Source organism: Saimiri boliviensis (genome assembly GCF_048565385.1).
Source record: "Saimiri boliviensis isolate mSaiBol1 chromosome 19 unlocalized genomic scaffold, mSaiBol1.pri SUPER_19_unloc_1, whole genome shotgun sequence".
NCBI lineage: Eukaryota > Metazoa > Chordata > Mammalia > Primates > Cebidae > Saimiri > Saimiri boliviensis.
The window spans coordinates 1,018,565-1,035,891 of record NW_027412502.1 but is presented as its reverse complement, the minus strand read 5'-3'; the positions used below and the strand labels follow the sequence as shown (position 1 = coordinate 1,035,891).

The 17,327-nt window shown below is 35.7% G+C and overlaps 1 long non-coding RNA gene across 1 annotated transcript in view; it reads right to left on the bottom strand.

Annotated features, from left to right (window-relative positions):
* The window catches only part of LOC141583186 (uncharacterized), a 157,382-nt gene that overhangs the window by 100,659 nt on the left and 39,396 nt on the right, over positions 1-17,327 (bottom strand). The window lies entirely within an intron of this gene.

Sequence of the window (17,327 nt, the reverse complement as noted above, 5' to 3'; positions counted from 1 at the left end):
TAATAAAGAAGAAAAGAGAGAAGTATCAGACGGACACAGTAAAATGTTATTAAAGGAGATATCACCACTGACGCCACAGAAGTACAAACTTAGAGAATACTATATTACCTCTATGTAAACCAGGAAAAAGTCAAATCGCTGAATAGACTAATAACAAGTTCTGAAATTGAGGCAGTAATTAATAGCCTACCAACCAAAAAAAAAAAAAAAAAAAAAAAACCCAGGACCAGACAAATTCACTGACCAATTCTACCAGAGGTACAAAGAGGAGCCTGTACCATTCCTTCTGAAACTATTCCTAACAATGGAAAAGGAGAGGCTTCTTTCGAACTCATTATATGAGGCCAACATCATCCTGATACCAAAATGTGGCAGACACACAACAAAAAATACAAAACTTCAGGACAATATCACTGATGAACATCAATGTGAAAATCCTCAATAAAATATTGGCAAACTGAATCCAGCAGCACATCAAAAAGCTTATCCACCACAATCAAGTTGGCTTCATCCTTGGGATCCAAGGCTGGTTCAACATATGCAAATCAATAAACATACCATATAAACAGAACCAAGGAGTAAAATCAAATGATTATCTCAATACATGCAGAAAAAGCCTTTGATAAAATTTAACATCCCATCATGTTAAAAACGTGCAATGAACGAGATATTCATGGAACATATCTCAAATTCTTCTTAAATTTTTCTAAAGCTTAGAACTAGAGGGAATACTGTCAAACCCATTTTTTGGGCCAGCATCATTCCTATGTCAAAGCTAGACACAATAAGGAAACTACAGGCCACTAAGATGAACATAGATGGAAAAACCATCAAGAGAACACACACAAAATGAACTCAAGAACACATCAAAGAAATTACACACAATGACCAAGTTGGATATATGTCTGTCTCAACACTGTTTTTATCATGAAACCATGGTAAAGAAGCTAAAGAGACAACTTAAACACTGGGAGTATAGATTTACCAACCATAGTCTCTCTTAAAAAGTTAACACCTAAAATATGTAAGGAATTCAAAGAACCCAATAGCAAAACAAAATAATAACCTGATTAAAAAATAGGTAAAGGACTTGAACAGACTTATCTCCAGAGAAGACATAAAAATGGCCAACAAGTATATGAAAACGTGCTCAACATCACTAGCCATTCGGGAAATACAAATCAAAACCACAATGATTTATCCCCTAACATCTGTTGGGATGCTTATTATGAAAAAGACAAGAGGTAAGTGGTGCTGAGGGTGTAGAGAAAAGGAAACACTTACAAACTGTTGGTAGGAATGGAGATTTAGGTAGCCACTTTGGAAAACTTTACAGAGCTTCCTAAAAGAAATTCAACGTAGAACTACCATATAACAATTCATGTAGAATTACCATAGTAATCCCTCTTCTGGATATATCCCCAAAGGAAATGAAATCACCACCTTATAAGGATATCTGTGTGTCCATGCTTATTGTAGAATTATTCTCAAAGCCAAAGTAGGGAAATGAGCTAAGCATCTACTGATAGAGGAATGGATAAAGAAACCATGGTATACATATACAACACATTACTATCTGGCCTTAAAAAGGAGATCCTGCCGTTTTCAGCAACATGGATGAATTATGTTCAGTAAAATAAGCTAGATATAGGAAGACAAATACTACATGAACTCACTTATATGTGGAATCTTAAAAACATAATCATAAACACAAAGCAGCAGAGTAGAATGGTAGTTGGGAAAGGTACAGGAGAAATGGGAGATGTGGGCCAAAGGGTATAAATTTTTTATTTACACAGGATGAATATGGGTAGAGAACTAGCATACAGCATAAGCATCATAGTTGATGATATTACATTGTATACTCTGGAAATTTGTTAAAACAATAAATTTTAGATACTCTTACCACACACGCACATACACACACGTCAAAAGGAAAGGTGACTATGGAAGATAATGTAGTAATTTATTAAAGTATTTGACTGTTAAAAGCACTTCACCATGCAGATGTATATGGAAACATGTTGTACACCTTACATTTATACAATAAAAATATTACTCATCATTATTACTGAAAAATAAAATTTTTCATAGACACTTAAAATATAAATTATATTAAGATAACTGTACACATATTTTAAGCATTTCTCAGTATTAATTTTTAACATGGTGAATAGTAATAGAACCCACATAAATAATTACTGAAAATAAAAATGTCTTCCCCATTCTACTGAGAGATCTTCAGGGAAAATATTCTAGTAGTCCAGGTTAATTTTTTTTTAACTCTATATTTTTTGTGGACATAATTGCAAGTCAAAAAAGAATCTTCCTATGAATCATCGGTTATTTCAGTGTCCTAGGCATCTCTAAAAATAAGCTGCCAGACAACCTGAACCTGGAAAAGAATTGAAAATTTCCCCATTCAGTTGTATTCTTTTTGTTCACTGGTAACTGTAGGAATTTTTAGAAATCAAGTTGCTTTCTCGATGTTCACTGCATTCAATAGCATGTATGTCATGAAAATGTTCCCTTATTTATCTGTATGCCTAATAAACTGTAGTATGAAGTAAATAATAATTCACTTGAAAAGCTCCTCTGTAGTTACTGCAGATTTGAGTGTGATTATTTAAATGTCACCCGATGAGGCAGAGTAGGATGATTACCAACCACCTGCCTGTCTAATACATCTTGAAAGGCATCAAAACTCATGTGCTTGCAGGCAAGAAGCATGACATAGTTATTTCATTCCACTTTAATAAATCATGCTTGAGTTTACTACTGTGAGCCAGGGAGGATTGAAGAGAAAGTGGAATGGGCTCAGAACTCTGAGAAATAAAGCACAGCTAAGGAGACAGCCAGAGAAGTTGTAGTTCTGAAATTGGCTGCTTTCTGTCAAACACTGAGAGACTTTCTTTCTCATAGAGATTAGCTTATTTTTTTCACAAAGGTGGAAGGGGATATTTGGAAATTTTTTAAAAAATCACACACTGGTGTATAGAAAGAAAAATTTAACAATACAGTGAGACCCCCTGATCTTTCATACTGATATGAATTAAAACATAAGGCATGTCTATCCTGACAAAGACCAAATACACAATTACATAAGCCAAGATTCATCATCTTTCTCAACATCATCATCCACTGAATGTTTACTGTGTGCCAACAAGTTAAGTGTTTTCAAGGAAACCTCACAAAACCTTTATGAGCCAGGTACTTTTATGAGCCCCTTTTTTCAAATGAAAAAATTAAAGCCTACAGAAGTTGTAAATAACTGGTCCAAAGTGGTTACACTACTAAAGATCCTCTCATTCCAAGGTCCCAGTCTTCCCAAAGAGCAAAGAAGAGATTAATATGGCTCTAGAATAAAAATAGTAGTATTTGGATAAGAAAATGAGTGTTACAGGAAGGAGAAAGCACACAGGATGAAAAGAGAAGAAAAGTTATGTTTGTAGAATAACTAGGAGACTGACTGAGTCAGTGGAGGATTTATATTGAGAAATGGTAGGAAGCAAGCTAGAATAGAAGACTGGGGGCAAATCAGTCAAATAGATTTAAATGCCAGTCTAAAACCAGGGCAATTGGAAGCCAGTGCACATTTTTTTATCAGAGTTCAATACTTGAATAATCCTGTGTTTGTTTTAGGAAATCACACAAGATTGACAATCTGGTTAAATACATTTAATTTAGAGATTAGACATTGAGATTTATGTTAAGGATCCCTACTCTTTGCTACTTAAAAGTCAAGATAAGTGAACATTACATTTAGCTGAGAAAAGAAATATCCAGTAACTGCCTTTTGAATATGAACTTTTAATCACTGTTACATTGTTTTGTTCCTTGAGAATCTGTGATCTTCTAAAGAAAACAGATTCCTATTTTTATGGTAGGAACTTTATGAATGCAGACACTTAGTGAAGAAGTAATATAAGTGGTACCAACAACAGAAAATGGATTTAGGAGAAGTAAGTGACATGAATTGGGAGAATGTCATAAGCCCATTTTAGCCATGTTCCCCAAGACCTCCAGAATGCCTTTCACCCATAACTACTCACTGACATGGTGGCTTTCAGGTGAATGCCATGGAGATTGCTGGGCAAGGAGCATGGAGAAGACCAATCAGAAAATGCCTCGAGTCACTTGCCTATGTAAAATATCTCCCCTTTTGGGCTCTGCGTATTCTGCACTTTCTCAATATTCACCTACATTAGATCCTCTTCTTGTTTCATTTTATTAATTTTTTTTTAAGAGATAGGGTCTCACTGTATTGTCCAGGATTGTCTCAAATTCTCAGGCTTGCCTCCAACTTCCAGGGCTAAAGCCATTCTCCCACCTCAAGCCTCCTGAGTAGCTGGGACTACAGGTTCATAACACTGCATCTGGCTCTTTCTCTTAATTCTGACCACTGACTTCTAGAATTTCCTGCTATGCCACACTATAATGTGAGCTTATATGTATTTATAGAGGCTGCCAAGAAACAGTCCCAGAAGTGCTGTGTTCCAAATCTGAGAACAGAACTTTGGTTTACTTCATGTAGTGTTTGATTTTTAGGCTAGGGAAGCAAATGCATCCTTAAAACCAACTTATGTCCGTCCTGCCTCTGGGAAGTCTTCTCCAACACAGACGTCTTCAAACACAGAAATTGTATTTCTAAAAAAAAGGTGTGGAAAAGCATGTCTGAAAAATTTCAGTTCTCATAACATAGAAGTTAAAAAAAGTAAGCAATAAAAATGTCATTGAATATATACATTCACAAGTGAGACAAACATAGATAATGCAAATAAAAGTTGTGAAGGCTACCCACTTTCAAAACAAAACAGTGACGAACTTTAATGTTTTTGCTACATTCCTTCTGTTGAACCAACTTCTTCAGAACTTTAGGAAATATTGCAATAGTATTGAGATCTAAGGAGAACACAGATCTATAATAACATAGGTCTAAGATCTAGAACATAGATATAAGATCTACGTTCTCCTCCATATTTTAGGTTGTGCTTCTTAGAAAGGACTTGAAGCAATGCTTACTGGTTTTTAAATTATTGTCTTCTGTATGAGAATTTTCTCTTGTTTCACACACATCTTCGCCAAAAATAAATAAATAAATAAATAAATAAAGACTTTGTTACTTTTTGTTTGACTTCCTTTCCAATTACCTTGGTTCATTAGGGTAAGATTTAGCTGTATTTTCTCCATAAACTGAAAGGGTAGACATATTTTCTCTGTGGACAACCCAACAGAGCCACCATCATTTGCTAAAGAACAGTTGCTATATGTTTTTGTATTTACATGTACTTAATTAAATGTGGCTTATATTAAAAATAGCACAGATGTTTTGTTAGAAAACCAAGATTAGAAAAAGATTACTACAGCCAACTCCACATCATCTCTCTTGCCATTTAGTTTCTACCATTCTGAGTCAAACTATCAGCATTGCTTCCATTATTCACCATTTCTCTTTGATGCTTCACATCGTTTCTTTTCTTTTCTTTTTTTAAATTTCTATCACAATATCACTCTCTCGCCACAACTCGAATTGCTCAAATAATTACATGAGGACTACCCTGGTTTAGATAGTGCCCTTTCATATGTTTTCTCATTCAGGTTTTATAAAAACTTGTTTTATGCCGGGCGCGGTGGCTCAAGGCCTGTAATCCCAGCACTTTGGGAGGCCGAGGCGGGTGGATCACGAGGTCAAGAGGTCGAGACCATCCTGGTCAATACGGTGAAACTCCGTCTCTACTAAAATACAAAAAATTAGCTGGGCATGGTGGCGCGTGCCTGTAATCCCAGCTACTCAGGAGTCTGAGGCAGGAGAATTGCCTGAACCCAGGAGGCGGAGGTTGCGGTGAGCCGAGATAGTGCCATTGCACTCCAGCTTGGGTAACAAGAGCGAAACTCCGTCTCAAAAAAACAAAAAACAAACAAAAAACAAACAAACAAACAAAAAATTGTTTTACAAGACCTTGTTTTACAAGACCTTAAAATTGTGTGATTCAAATGGGCAATATGTAGCAATATGTTCATCTTTGATCCACCAATCCCACTGTTGAGAATTTATTCCAAGGACCAAAATGTATGCACCAACTCTATATATTAAAATAAGTATTAATAATACCAGGTTTTGAAATGACCACAATGTCCAGTAGTAGGAAATCAGTTAAATAAACTATGATACATTTGCATGATGTAATAATGAATCCATTTTCCATGATCATGTTAAGCATCGAAGGAAGCATCTAAAACTATCTACATTATGACAGAAACTTGGATGTATTATTGATATGTACACCTGAAAGAGCTGAAAGTATATTTTACAAAATGGTAGGCTTATCAGTGCTTTTTATCTCTATCCTTTTCTCTCTTTTCTCTTTAACTATAAATAGCATATATCTCATGTGAGATACATGTGTGTATATATACATACGTATAAAATTGGCACCAAAGTACATATCATAATTTTACCTTTAAGAAAAATGAAACTTATGCTACCACTTACATATGACCCAGAAATTTCACTCCTATGTATGTACCCAAAGGAATAAAAATCTGTGATCACACAAATATATGTACCTACATTTATATAGCAACATTACTAACAGTAGTCAAAAGGTAGAAACCCTCCACATGTCACCTTGATGAATTTTAAAATGTGGTAGCCATACAATGGTTATCATCCGTAAAAAAGTAGTGATACACACCAAATTTAACCTTGAAAACATAATGCCAAGTGAAAGGAGTCACTCAAGTAGACCTTACATTGTGATATGGTTTGGCTGTGTCCCCACCCAAATCTCATTTTAAATTGTAGTTCTTATAATCCCTCTCTGTGGTGGGAGGGATCTGGTGGGAGGTAATTTAATCATGAGGGTGGTTACTCTCATGCTGTCCTAGTGATAGTGAGTGAATTCTCGTGAGATCCGAAGTTTTATAAGGAGCTTTTCCACCTTTTGCTTGACAAGTCTTTTTCCTGCTATCGTGTGAAGAAGCACGTGTTTACTTCCCCTTCAACCGTGATTCTAAGTTTCCTGAGGCCCCCCCAAGCCATGCAGAACTGTGAGTCAATTAAATCTTTCCTTTATAAATGACCCAGTCTTGAGCAGTTCTTTATAGAGATGTGAGAATGAACTAATATACATCACTATACAACATTTTTACTGAAATGTTTGGCATAGACAATTCTACAGAGACAGAGAATATATCAGGGATTGCTTAGGGATGGAGGCATTGGGCAATGGGAGTGTATAAATAAAGGGCATGGAAACTTTTTTCAGATTATGAAAACTACAGTTGACTGTAGTGATAGTTCTACACATCTATTAATACACTAGAAGCTATTACTGTATGCTTTAAATGAATTAATTGCATGATATATGAATTATAACTCAATAAACATATTTAAAAATAAAAATAAAAAAAATAACACATTTCTAGCAGCTTTCTTTTCCTTGGAAAAAACTTTAATTTACTTCTGTAATGGAGTGTTTTAGAAAAAAAAAACACTCACAGGACTAGATTCTTTAGTTACACAAATATAAAGCAAGTATATGGACTTTGAAAAACTATGGAATCTCAACAATTTTCAGTGCAGAAGCTGCAGGTGGAAATATTATATATCCTGTATGTGAATGTAAATTGAGTATTCTTACTTTTACGATCACTTGCCTTTGGAAAGTTAGATCCTTTTCCCCCCATCCCCACATAAATATATTCAGTCCAAACTAAACATAGTATGAACTATGTTTAGTCGTATGTTGGTATTACATATGAAGTTAAGACTAAATAGTTTTATCTTTTAGAAATGTATAGCGACTATCGTGAATGTGTTTCTTGGGTCAGGAAAGTCTAACCACATCATCATAGGTGGGGTATGCGGTTTTTATGAAGGAATGGCTACTATCACTGTCAAACATACGAGATCATTAAATAAGCACGACTTCCTTGGACAACAGGGGAGGGGACCTGCTATTCTTTCTGGCATCCAGGAAGATTGTCTCCTGGTATACGTGGTACCAGATGGCAGAAGTTACTTTCTGATGGAGCTGAGATGTCCCTGACTGAGCAGCAACCTACCAGGAGGAAGGCATGAACTCTCTGGTTTCTTTAGTATCTACACACTAAGAGAAACTATTTCTAATAGCAGTGCAATATACTTCCTCTATTTTGCTCTATGTATCTGCATTTACTCAAGTTCTATGACACAGCATAGCCTCACCTGAAATATAATTTGGGGAAATTAAATGAGGGGTTTATATTCATCCTGTAAGTAAACTGATGGAGGAAGAGTATGATGCAGAGAAACCACTGGATTTAGTGAAGTACTCTAAGAATTCCACAGATTTAAAACAAAATCAGAATACAATCCAACAAAACAACTCCCAAACACAGCCAATGGGTCAATTTGCAGTACATGTTATGCATATTGTATACATACATTTTAGGGATTTCCAGAATTTTCTTGGATAAAAGAATGGACTGCTTCCTGTGATCGAAAATCATTTTAAGGTAGATATTTTAAATAAGGTCTCAAATGTCAAATACATAAGGTAGGAAAACCTCAAAGGACAAATTTATTTATTTTACTAAAAAAATTAATTACATGGAAATAATATATCATCATCATTTCTCAGTTATAAAATGACAGAGTTTTCTGTTTTCTTATTCCTACTTTTTTTTTCTTTCTTTCTTTCCTTTTTTTTTTTTTTTGGTTGTTGTTGTTTGAGAGACAGTCTCACTCTGTCGCCCAGGCTGGAGTGCAGTGGCATGATCTCAGCTCACTGCAACCTCCACCTCCCAGGCTCAAGCAATTCTTGTACCTCAGCCTCCTGAGTAGCTCTGATTATAGGTGCAGGCTGCCACGCCCAGCTACTTGTTATTAATTATTATTATTATTATTATTTTGTATTTTAGTAGAGATGGGGATTTACCATGTTGCCCACTCAAAATCATGGGCTAAAGTAATCTACCCACCTCAGCTTCCCAAAGTGCTGGGATTACAGGCATAAGCCACCATGCCCAGCCTCTTATTCAGACTTTCCTATGCTAAGTTTTTCAGCACGTGCTGCTGTAAAAGGCTGCATTGCTCTTATAGTCTAAACGTAGAATATATGTTATATTTTAAAATCATGTATTATGTTGTATATAACATATTAGAGATAGATATAATTGTAGCTACATTATTCTTCCCAAAGTTAGGGAAAAAATAGAACTGCTCATTTGAACTTTGATAAGGTTTAACCTTTAGAAGTTTCATGTTCATATTGAAATTAATTCTTCCCTACATCTAAATCTATGGTTTATTTTGAACATGTCACTAAGTCCTACTGTATTTTTAAATAATTAAAATATCCTTCCTAACTCTACTCTCTTAACCTCATACTTCATTTCATTCAATTCCTCCTCAGATGATATGGGTTAGAGTTCCTTTATTCAAGAGTGATATCAAAATTATTTAGCAGAGTATATTATGGACAGGATCAATCAGAACCAGATGCCAACTACTCAAGAAAACTTACAGATCAATCACAACACATGCCACCCAATCAAAATAAACAGCTAAGTGCTAGATCAGGGGCCTAGAAGCCCCCCTATTGCATAAGACATTACCTCATTCGTTGCTAAATCATGGGAGACATTCAGAGATCTTAGAAGGGGCAGGAGACTTGGAGTAGCCAAGTCTAATAACCAACATGCATGAAAGGTTTTCGCTGTTTTACTTTGCATAGATGTAACAATACAGTTGTTTATGTCTGCTCCCTCTCCAAACATTGCTGAAGTGTCAGCTAAGCAATAAGAGAAATATAATACCATATTAAGTGACAGAGCAAGAGATGTTAACCAACTTTTGGAAGAGGAAAAATTGCTAGGTGATAGCTGACTTTACAGAAAGGAGAAAGGTGTTGCCTAAGTGGAAGCTAAGCAAGATTCCAATGAGAAATAAGCTAACTTATCTTTTAGAATCCTGGAAAATTTTAGACATCGAAGATGCCAGGTATTTCTGAAGTTATAGGGGCTTAAGGATCATGACACTGAAAATGAAGCATTGCCTAGGTGTCTGTAAAAGGACAACTGGATTCTGTGTCTCTTTCTCTGACTTCATGCAACCAAGTAATTTCCTCTTTTTTATGTCTCAGGAGATAATTAATTTATTCTCTGTAGAAACTGGGTCAAAGAGTGTCAGAATCCAGGTTGTGGAGGCACAGTAAAAGCTAAAGTGAGGTGCCATGCTAGAAACTGGGTTTACTGAGAGTACCAGATCCAGTCTCCCTCCCTCACATGAATTCTGAAATATTTACAGACAGGTTTATCCATCCAGGCCTTTGGAGGGTTTGTCTATGGGAAAAACATTGGTGGGAATGTGCAATGATACAGCTGCTTCATGAAATATTTTGGTATTTTCTTAAATAGTCAAACATACACTTACCATTTGATTCAGCCATTCTACTCCAAAGTTCTGAAAGAAAATATTCTTTCTGATACTGCTCTCCTTTAACCTTGTATGTAACGTTGTATATGGATGTTCATAGCCGTTTTATTTGTAATAGCCAAAAACTAGGAATGCTTTGAATATCCATCAAGAAATATAGAAAATCTGAGGTGATTATATGTAATGGACTACTACTTAGCAATAACAAGAAATGAATTATCAGTATAAGCAACAATATGGATGAATCTCAAAATATTTTTTCTGGATGAAACAAAAAACAGGACAAAAAAGGAGTATATTCTGTATGTATGAAGAATGGGGAATGAGGAAATGTGGGAGCAAAGGATTGCAGAGATACATGAGTAAACTCTGGGAGCTGAAGGATATGTTCATTATTTTTGTTGCAAGGGGTTCACAAGTTTATAAATATGTCAAAACATTACATTCTATGATTTAAATATATATATTTAACTTTTAAATATGCAGTTTTTGAGGATTGAGTATAACTTGATTGATAGATGAATGATAGCCAGATTGATTGACTGATAGAAATGTAAAGCCAGGAATCCCTCTAGAGACCTTTGCATTTCTAAAGCTTGGGTCACCTAACTAAGTTGTTCTCTTTATATCACCTGCGAATGAGAATAACTTTTAGGTCTCGGGCATTCTAATTTTTTAACTTAATTATAGAAATCATTTTTGTAGTTATATTTTTATTTGTGCTTTGCTTTAAATGCAAAGCATTCTCAACAATGGACATAAGTATCCAATAACAAACAGCAAGTATTAATGTCTTTTAACATAAAATTTACTGAGAAGTAAAAATACAAAGCTTACGAGTACAGAAATTATAGTTCTGCCTGGTTTATTTTATAAATAACCTCAGATCATGCTAAATGGCCAAAGTTACTTTATCTTCATTTGAATACTTTGATTCTTTTCATGAAGAGTTTCTCTCAATTTAAGACATTTGCTTTATGTCCAATTTAGAGAAGTATATCAAGTACTATATACACTATTTAATAATTTCTGCAGGAAGATGGAAGAATAATTTTATATAGTCATTTGGAAAAGGTTGAAAATATCCCAGTGGACACAGCATAATTCAGTACCTTTACTACTTTATTGATTTTATTTTGAGTAATTTGTCCATGTTTTGCTTTACAAATCATTTTTAATATATGCCTGGCATGCTTCTATCTTCATATTATCCCAGTTTTTTTTCCACATGCTTTCTAGAATTATAATTTAACTCAGAGGTTCATACTGGCTGCATATCCCAATCACCTGTTAAAATATCAACATCCAGGCTCAACTCACAGATTCTGATTTAATTGTTTCAGGTAGGGCCCTGGCATACATATTCTTAAAAGCATCCCTGGCAACTCTAATGTGTAGCCAATATTGAGAATCACTGACTATCTTACACACTGTCTATATCAGCATTTTCCAAATGTGCTTGAACGTAAGAATGTTCAAACAAGATACCTCAAAAATCCAAAAGACTAATGGCTCTAAATTTCCAAATTTTAGATCCTCAAGCAAAACCTCCTGAGTCAGGATCTCCACAGAAGTAAGGAGAATCAAGAGCTTCAGTTTAAGAAGCACTATTTCACAAGACTCCAAAGACATTATAATCAATCCCAGAGGCTGGAAAAGATAAAGAATATATAGACACATTGGGGTCTTTCAATCTCCTGCCTTCTCATACCAACATTCAATGCAGCATCGTTTTTAAAACCTTTATCTCCTAAATACATGTGAAATATCTCGACTTACCTCCATTACCCCTCATCACACCTGTCACCTAAGAGCCTAACAACAAACCTCAGTCTACTCCAGTATCTCATTCTCACACCAGGTCACTGGCTTCTACTCTTGCCTTACTCCAACTTGTTTTCTCCATTAGAGCCAGACTTATCATTTGGAACATCAATCTTACCAAGTCACCCAGAGCTTAACATATTGCCCAGAGCTCTTATGGAAATACAGTACAAAACGTTCACACCTTGGTCTGGCTTCCACCTTTTCCCACCTCATTCAGGACTCAGCTCCCTTTACTTCCTGTCATCTGGCCAGGATAGCCTTCTTTCTCTCTGTTCATACAGGCTAAGCAAACAGATTGCCACAGGCCATTTGCAGAAGCTCAGTCTTCTGCTTGGAAAGCTCTTCCAGGCCCCCACCCTATAGCTTTATCTAGTTAAAAAGGCCTATGCATTCTTCACAAGTCAGGCAACAGCCAAGCCTTCATCTTCCTCTAGATAAGTCAAATCTTGCAACCTCAGGCTTTTTTAGTAGCATATACCACTCCTTCCTAAAATTGTCCAGAATTACAGCATGCATTCATCTGTGTGACTTCATTTTCGTTTTCCTCCTCTCCCAGCACCTATTTGACTATGAACTCACTGGGAACAGAACACTTTTTCTCTCTGAGACCAAATTGCCTAGGTTCAAATCCTAGCTTACTATTCTAAACATTTTGTGTGCAGATATTAACGCGATGGTAATTATTCTGATAATTTTCTCATTGCTGTTGTTAGCTTTAGAGCAATTGTTTTTTCAGATCTGTGTAACTGTATTAAACTGAAGCTTCCATATTAATTATGGCAGCAGAATTAGTCAAATGTTTATGTTGTTACACATTTAAGCCCAGAAATTTAAAATACATTTTTAAGAATCAACAGATTTTCATTTGCTATATTTCTAACCTTAATAGCATTACAGGTATTTCTAACTTTAATAGCATTACAGGGGTGGGGAGGGCAGGGAAGAAAAAGAAAAAAATGGTAACAGCTCAGCAGCAAAGAAAGGTCAAAGCAGCGTTCAAGCGAACAGACTCAGCCCAAGGCCACAACTGTGGCCCAGGCTCAGTAGTGAGTACCACAAGCAGAACACAAGCAGAACGCAGCAAGCAGCAGCCATGTGGGGCCAGGTCCAAATAGCTGCGTGCTGCTCTCCGCAGGTGTTCCACAGCAAAATTTTGTGTGTTCTTTGTAAACAAGTAACATCCAAAATTGTAATTCTCCGCTAAGGTTTAAGTAACATTTAAATTCTAATAATAATTTCTTTGTTATCTCTGAGATAACTCTTTTAAAATCTGATTTAATTAAAGCAGTAGCTTCTAAAGGGGAAGAAATTACATCTAGCCCATAAATTAGTTAAAAAGCAAGTAGAAGCTAAGCATGTAAAACTACACCCTTTAAAGAAAAGCTTTAAACCAAATGGAAGTAATATCAGTTAAGTTAAAAAGTAAAACTGTTAAGCCCATTCTCAAAAAGTAAAATGGCCAAACCTACCTGATATTTCCCTGTTGGAAAACTTAAACGTTGTTCAAAAAGCAAAGCTTGCTGCTCCAGTGGCTCTATACCGGCCTTCCACAGCAGTAATTGTCTATTCAGGCTGGGATTCAGCAGGCTGGTAAAGATGAAAATTTAGAGGGATAGCAGTTTCCAGTTATAATGCACCCCAAAATGAGCAGGGACAGTTTTAGGTAACATTGAAGCCTTTTCCATTTAAATGCCATTTAAATTTCTAAAGAAACTTAAACAAGCAATCAATAATGCTAATACAAAATGTCATGTTGCTAAGCAGCCTTTTAAAGGGATAGCTCATTTAATGGACTGTATTAAGGCTCATGATGGCAATGGAGGAAATTTACATAAGGCTACATTATTAGTGCCAACTATGGCAGGATTGAGGGTAAACAATGGGACTGCTGCATTTCCTGGAGCTTGTTTCCATTCTGGAAAAAAGGAACACACCAAAAGGACTGCAGACAAAATCTAAGAACAGGACCTCAGCTGAGGGTAACAACAAAAAATACTAAACCAGATATTTGCCCTAAGTGTAAAAAAATAAAGAAAAATAATTGGGCTAATCAATGTCATTCAAAATTTAATAAGGAAGGGAACCCGATTCCAACTGGGTCCTATCCTGCTTAAGTTACTCTCTTATCTCTGTACAATGTTTGTCCCCTGCCACCAATAAAAGCGCAGCAGCAAATTTGTGTAGCACTCAGAAAGTAAATATTTTACCTGGGGAGCCTCCACGAAAAAATACCAGCAGGAGTTTGTAAGCCCTTACCTACAGAAAACAGTGGTTTTGCTTTTAGAAAAACCTAGCCTTAATACTAAAGGGATAAAATTTCATACAGAAGCTATTAATAGTAATTTTACAGGGGGAATGCAAATTGTATGTCATTTTCCAATACTTGCAGTGCTAAACCTAAAAAACGCATAACACAAATCTTACTTTTACCTTACATCAAATTAAGTCAAAGCAAAGATGAAAGAATTGGAGGATTTGGAAGTACAAATAAGCAGGGCAAAGCTGCATACTGGATATATCAAATTACAGATAAACACCCAGCATGTAAAGTCACTATTCATAGAAAAAAATTTTAAACGTTTAGTTAATACTAGCACAAATATCTCAATTATTTCTGTTCAGCACTGACCCTTTTCTTGGCCTGTATAAAATGCTCACTCTAATATAGTCAGAGTGGGGTAGGCCTCAGAAGTTTATCAAAGCAGTCTTATCTTACCATGCAAAGGGCCCCATTCAGTCTATTGTAATTCAGATTCCTATTAACTTGTGGGGAAGAAACTTATTACAGCAGTGGGGAACCAAAGTCTTAATACCTGAACAATCGTATAGCTCCCAAAATCAACAAATAATGGAGGCCATGGGCTGTGTGCCTGAAATGGGAATAGAAAAAAATTTACAGGGTCTAAAAGAATCACTAGAAGTTAAGGGACAAAGTTCTCAACATGGTTAGAATATCATTTTTAATGACAGCCATTGTTAAACCTCCAAAACCAATAGCTTGAAAATAGTTAGATAATAAACCAATTTTGATAGAACAATGGCCACTTACAAAAACTGGAATTTTTTTTAAATGTAGTTGCTAAACAATTAGAAAAAGAACATATAGTTCCCACATTTTTAGCTTAAAACTGTCCTATTTTTGTAATAAAAAGGAAATCTAAAAAATAAAAAATGTTAACAGATCTCAGAGCAATTAATGCAGCTATACTACTTTTATCCACTATGATTCAAAAAAATTGTCTACTACTATTATTGATTTGAAGGACTTTCTTTTTTTTTCTTTTCTTTTCTTTTTTTTTTTTTTACGATTCCTTTGGCAGAAAAGAACTGTAAGCAATTTGCCTTCACTTTTCCTATTATACTAATCAAAAACCTGCCTAAAAATATTATTGAAAAGTGCTTCCCCAAGGGATGTTAAACAGTTCCACAGTTTGTCAAACTTATGTGGACACAGCTATTAAGCCCACTAGAAAAAAATGTCCTCAGTGCTATATTATTCATTATATAATATTCTTTGTACTGCACCAAATAAAGAGTTACTTATACAATGTTATAACCATTTAAAAAAAGAAATCCATTCAATGTACTAGGTTAATAGTAGCTCCAGATAAAATTCAAACTATAACACCTTATTCGTATTTGTGCATGTTGGTAAAAAAAAAAAAAAAAAAAAAAAAAAAAACACGACAAAAAACCCCCCACTATGTCACTTCAAAAGGTGTTCATCAGAAGAGATAATTTAAAAACTCTAAATAATTTCCAGAAGTTACTTTGAAATATCAATTAGATAAGACCTACTTTAGCCATTTCAACTTATGCTATGAGTAATTTGTTTTCTATTCTTTGAGAAGATTCCAGTCTGCATAGTCCTCAAGAATTAACTTAAAAAGCTAAAATGGAATTGCAAGTAATTGAAGAAAAAAATTCATAAGGCTCAAGTAAGTAAAATTAATCATAACAAGCCTTTAACATTATTAATTTTCCCTATTTAACACTATCTTACACTCTCTTAGTAATAATCTCTTAGGAGTTATTATTCAAAAATCAGGATTTAGTGGAGTGGCTGTTTTTACTTCATAATAGCACTCACACTCTGTATTTGGACTGAATTGCAACTTTGATTGGAATGGGGAGGTCTCAAGTTGTAAAAGTGCATGGATTTAATACCATAAGAATAATAGTGCCTCTTACAAAAATTCAAATTCAGCAAGCCTATACTAATAGTGTAACATGGCAAGCCTATTTGCCAAGTTCTGTGGGCACTTTAGAAAATCATTACCTAAAAAACAAAAATTTTTCAATTTTTAAAATTAACCAATTGGATTTTATCCAAAATTAGTAAGTCAAATCTCATTGAAAATGCAGAAAATGTTTTTACAGATAAAATCTAGTAACAATAAATCTTCTTATTCATGATCTAAAAGCAAAGTTATTCAAACTCCTTATACACTATTGGGTCTCGCAGAGGATCCAGGGAATGGCATAGCCAGAATGGACAACTGGGCCTTTGAATCTAGGCCACACATAGGCAGACTAACAAGTGATGGTGCAACCAGCTCAGGCAGCTTTATGTAAGGGCACCTGCTAGTTAGGAACATGCACCCCACCCCAGACCCCAATCCCAGACCACCTGCCTGCACTGGGCATTGTCTCATCTTGGCAGAAAGGTGTGGGGGTGATGATCAGGTAGTATGTCCCTGGGTCTCAGGCCTCAGAAGTTCCTTAGGAACTTGGCAGTCACTGGGCAGGGGAAGGGGCCCAGGGACCCCTTGTGTGCATTTGCCCATGGAATGTGTTCCTACCCCAGCTTCTCAGCCCTCACTAGAAGAGTCCAGGGCTTCCACCTGCTCTATGTTTCCAGCTCTGATCTACTCACCTGGTGACTCTGAAGGCTTCCTGACTCCAGCCTGGGGCCTCCTCTGTTAGATGGGGGTTCCAGGTTTCCTGCAGACAGAGGCCAACCCTTGGAGGTTGAACCTGGACCTCTTTTTTTTTAGACGGAGTCCCACACTGTCAGTGGTGCAATCCTGGCTCACTGAAATCTCCACCTCCTGGGTTCAAGTGATTTTCCTGCGTCAGC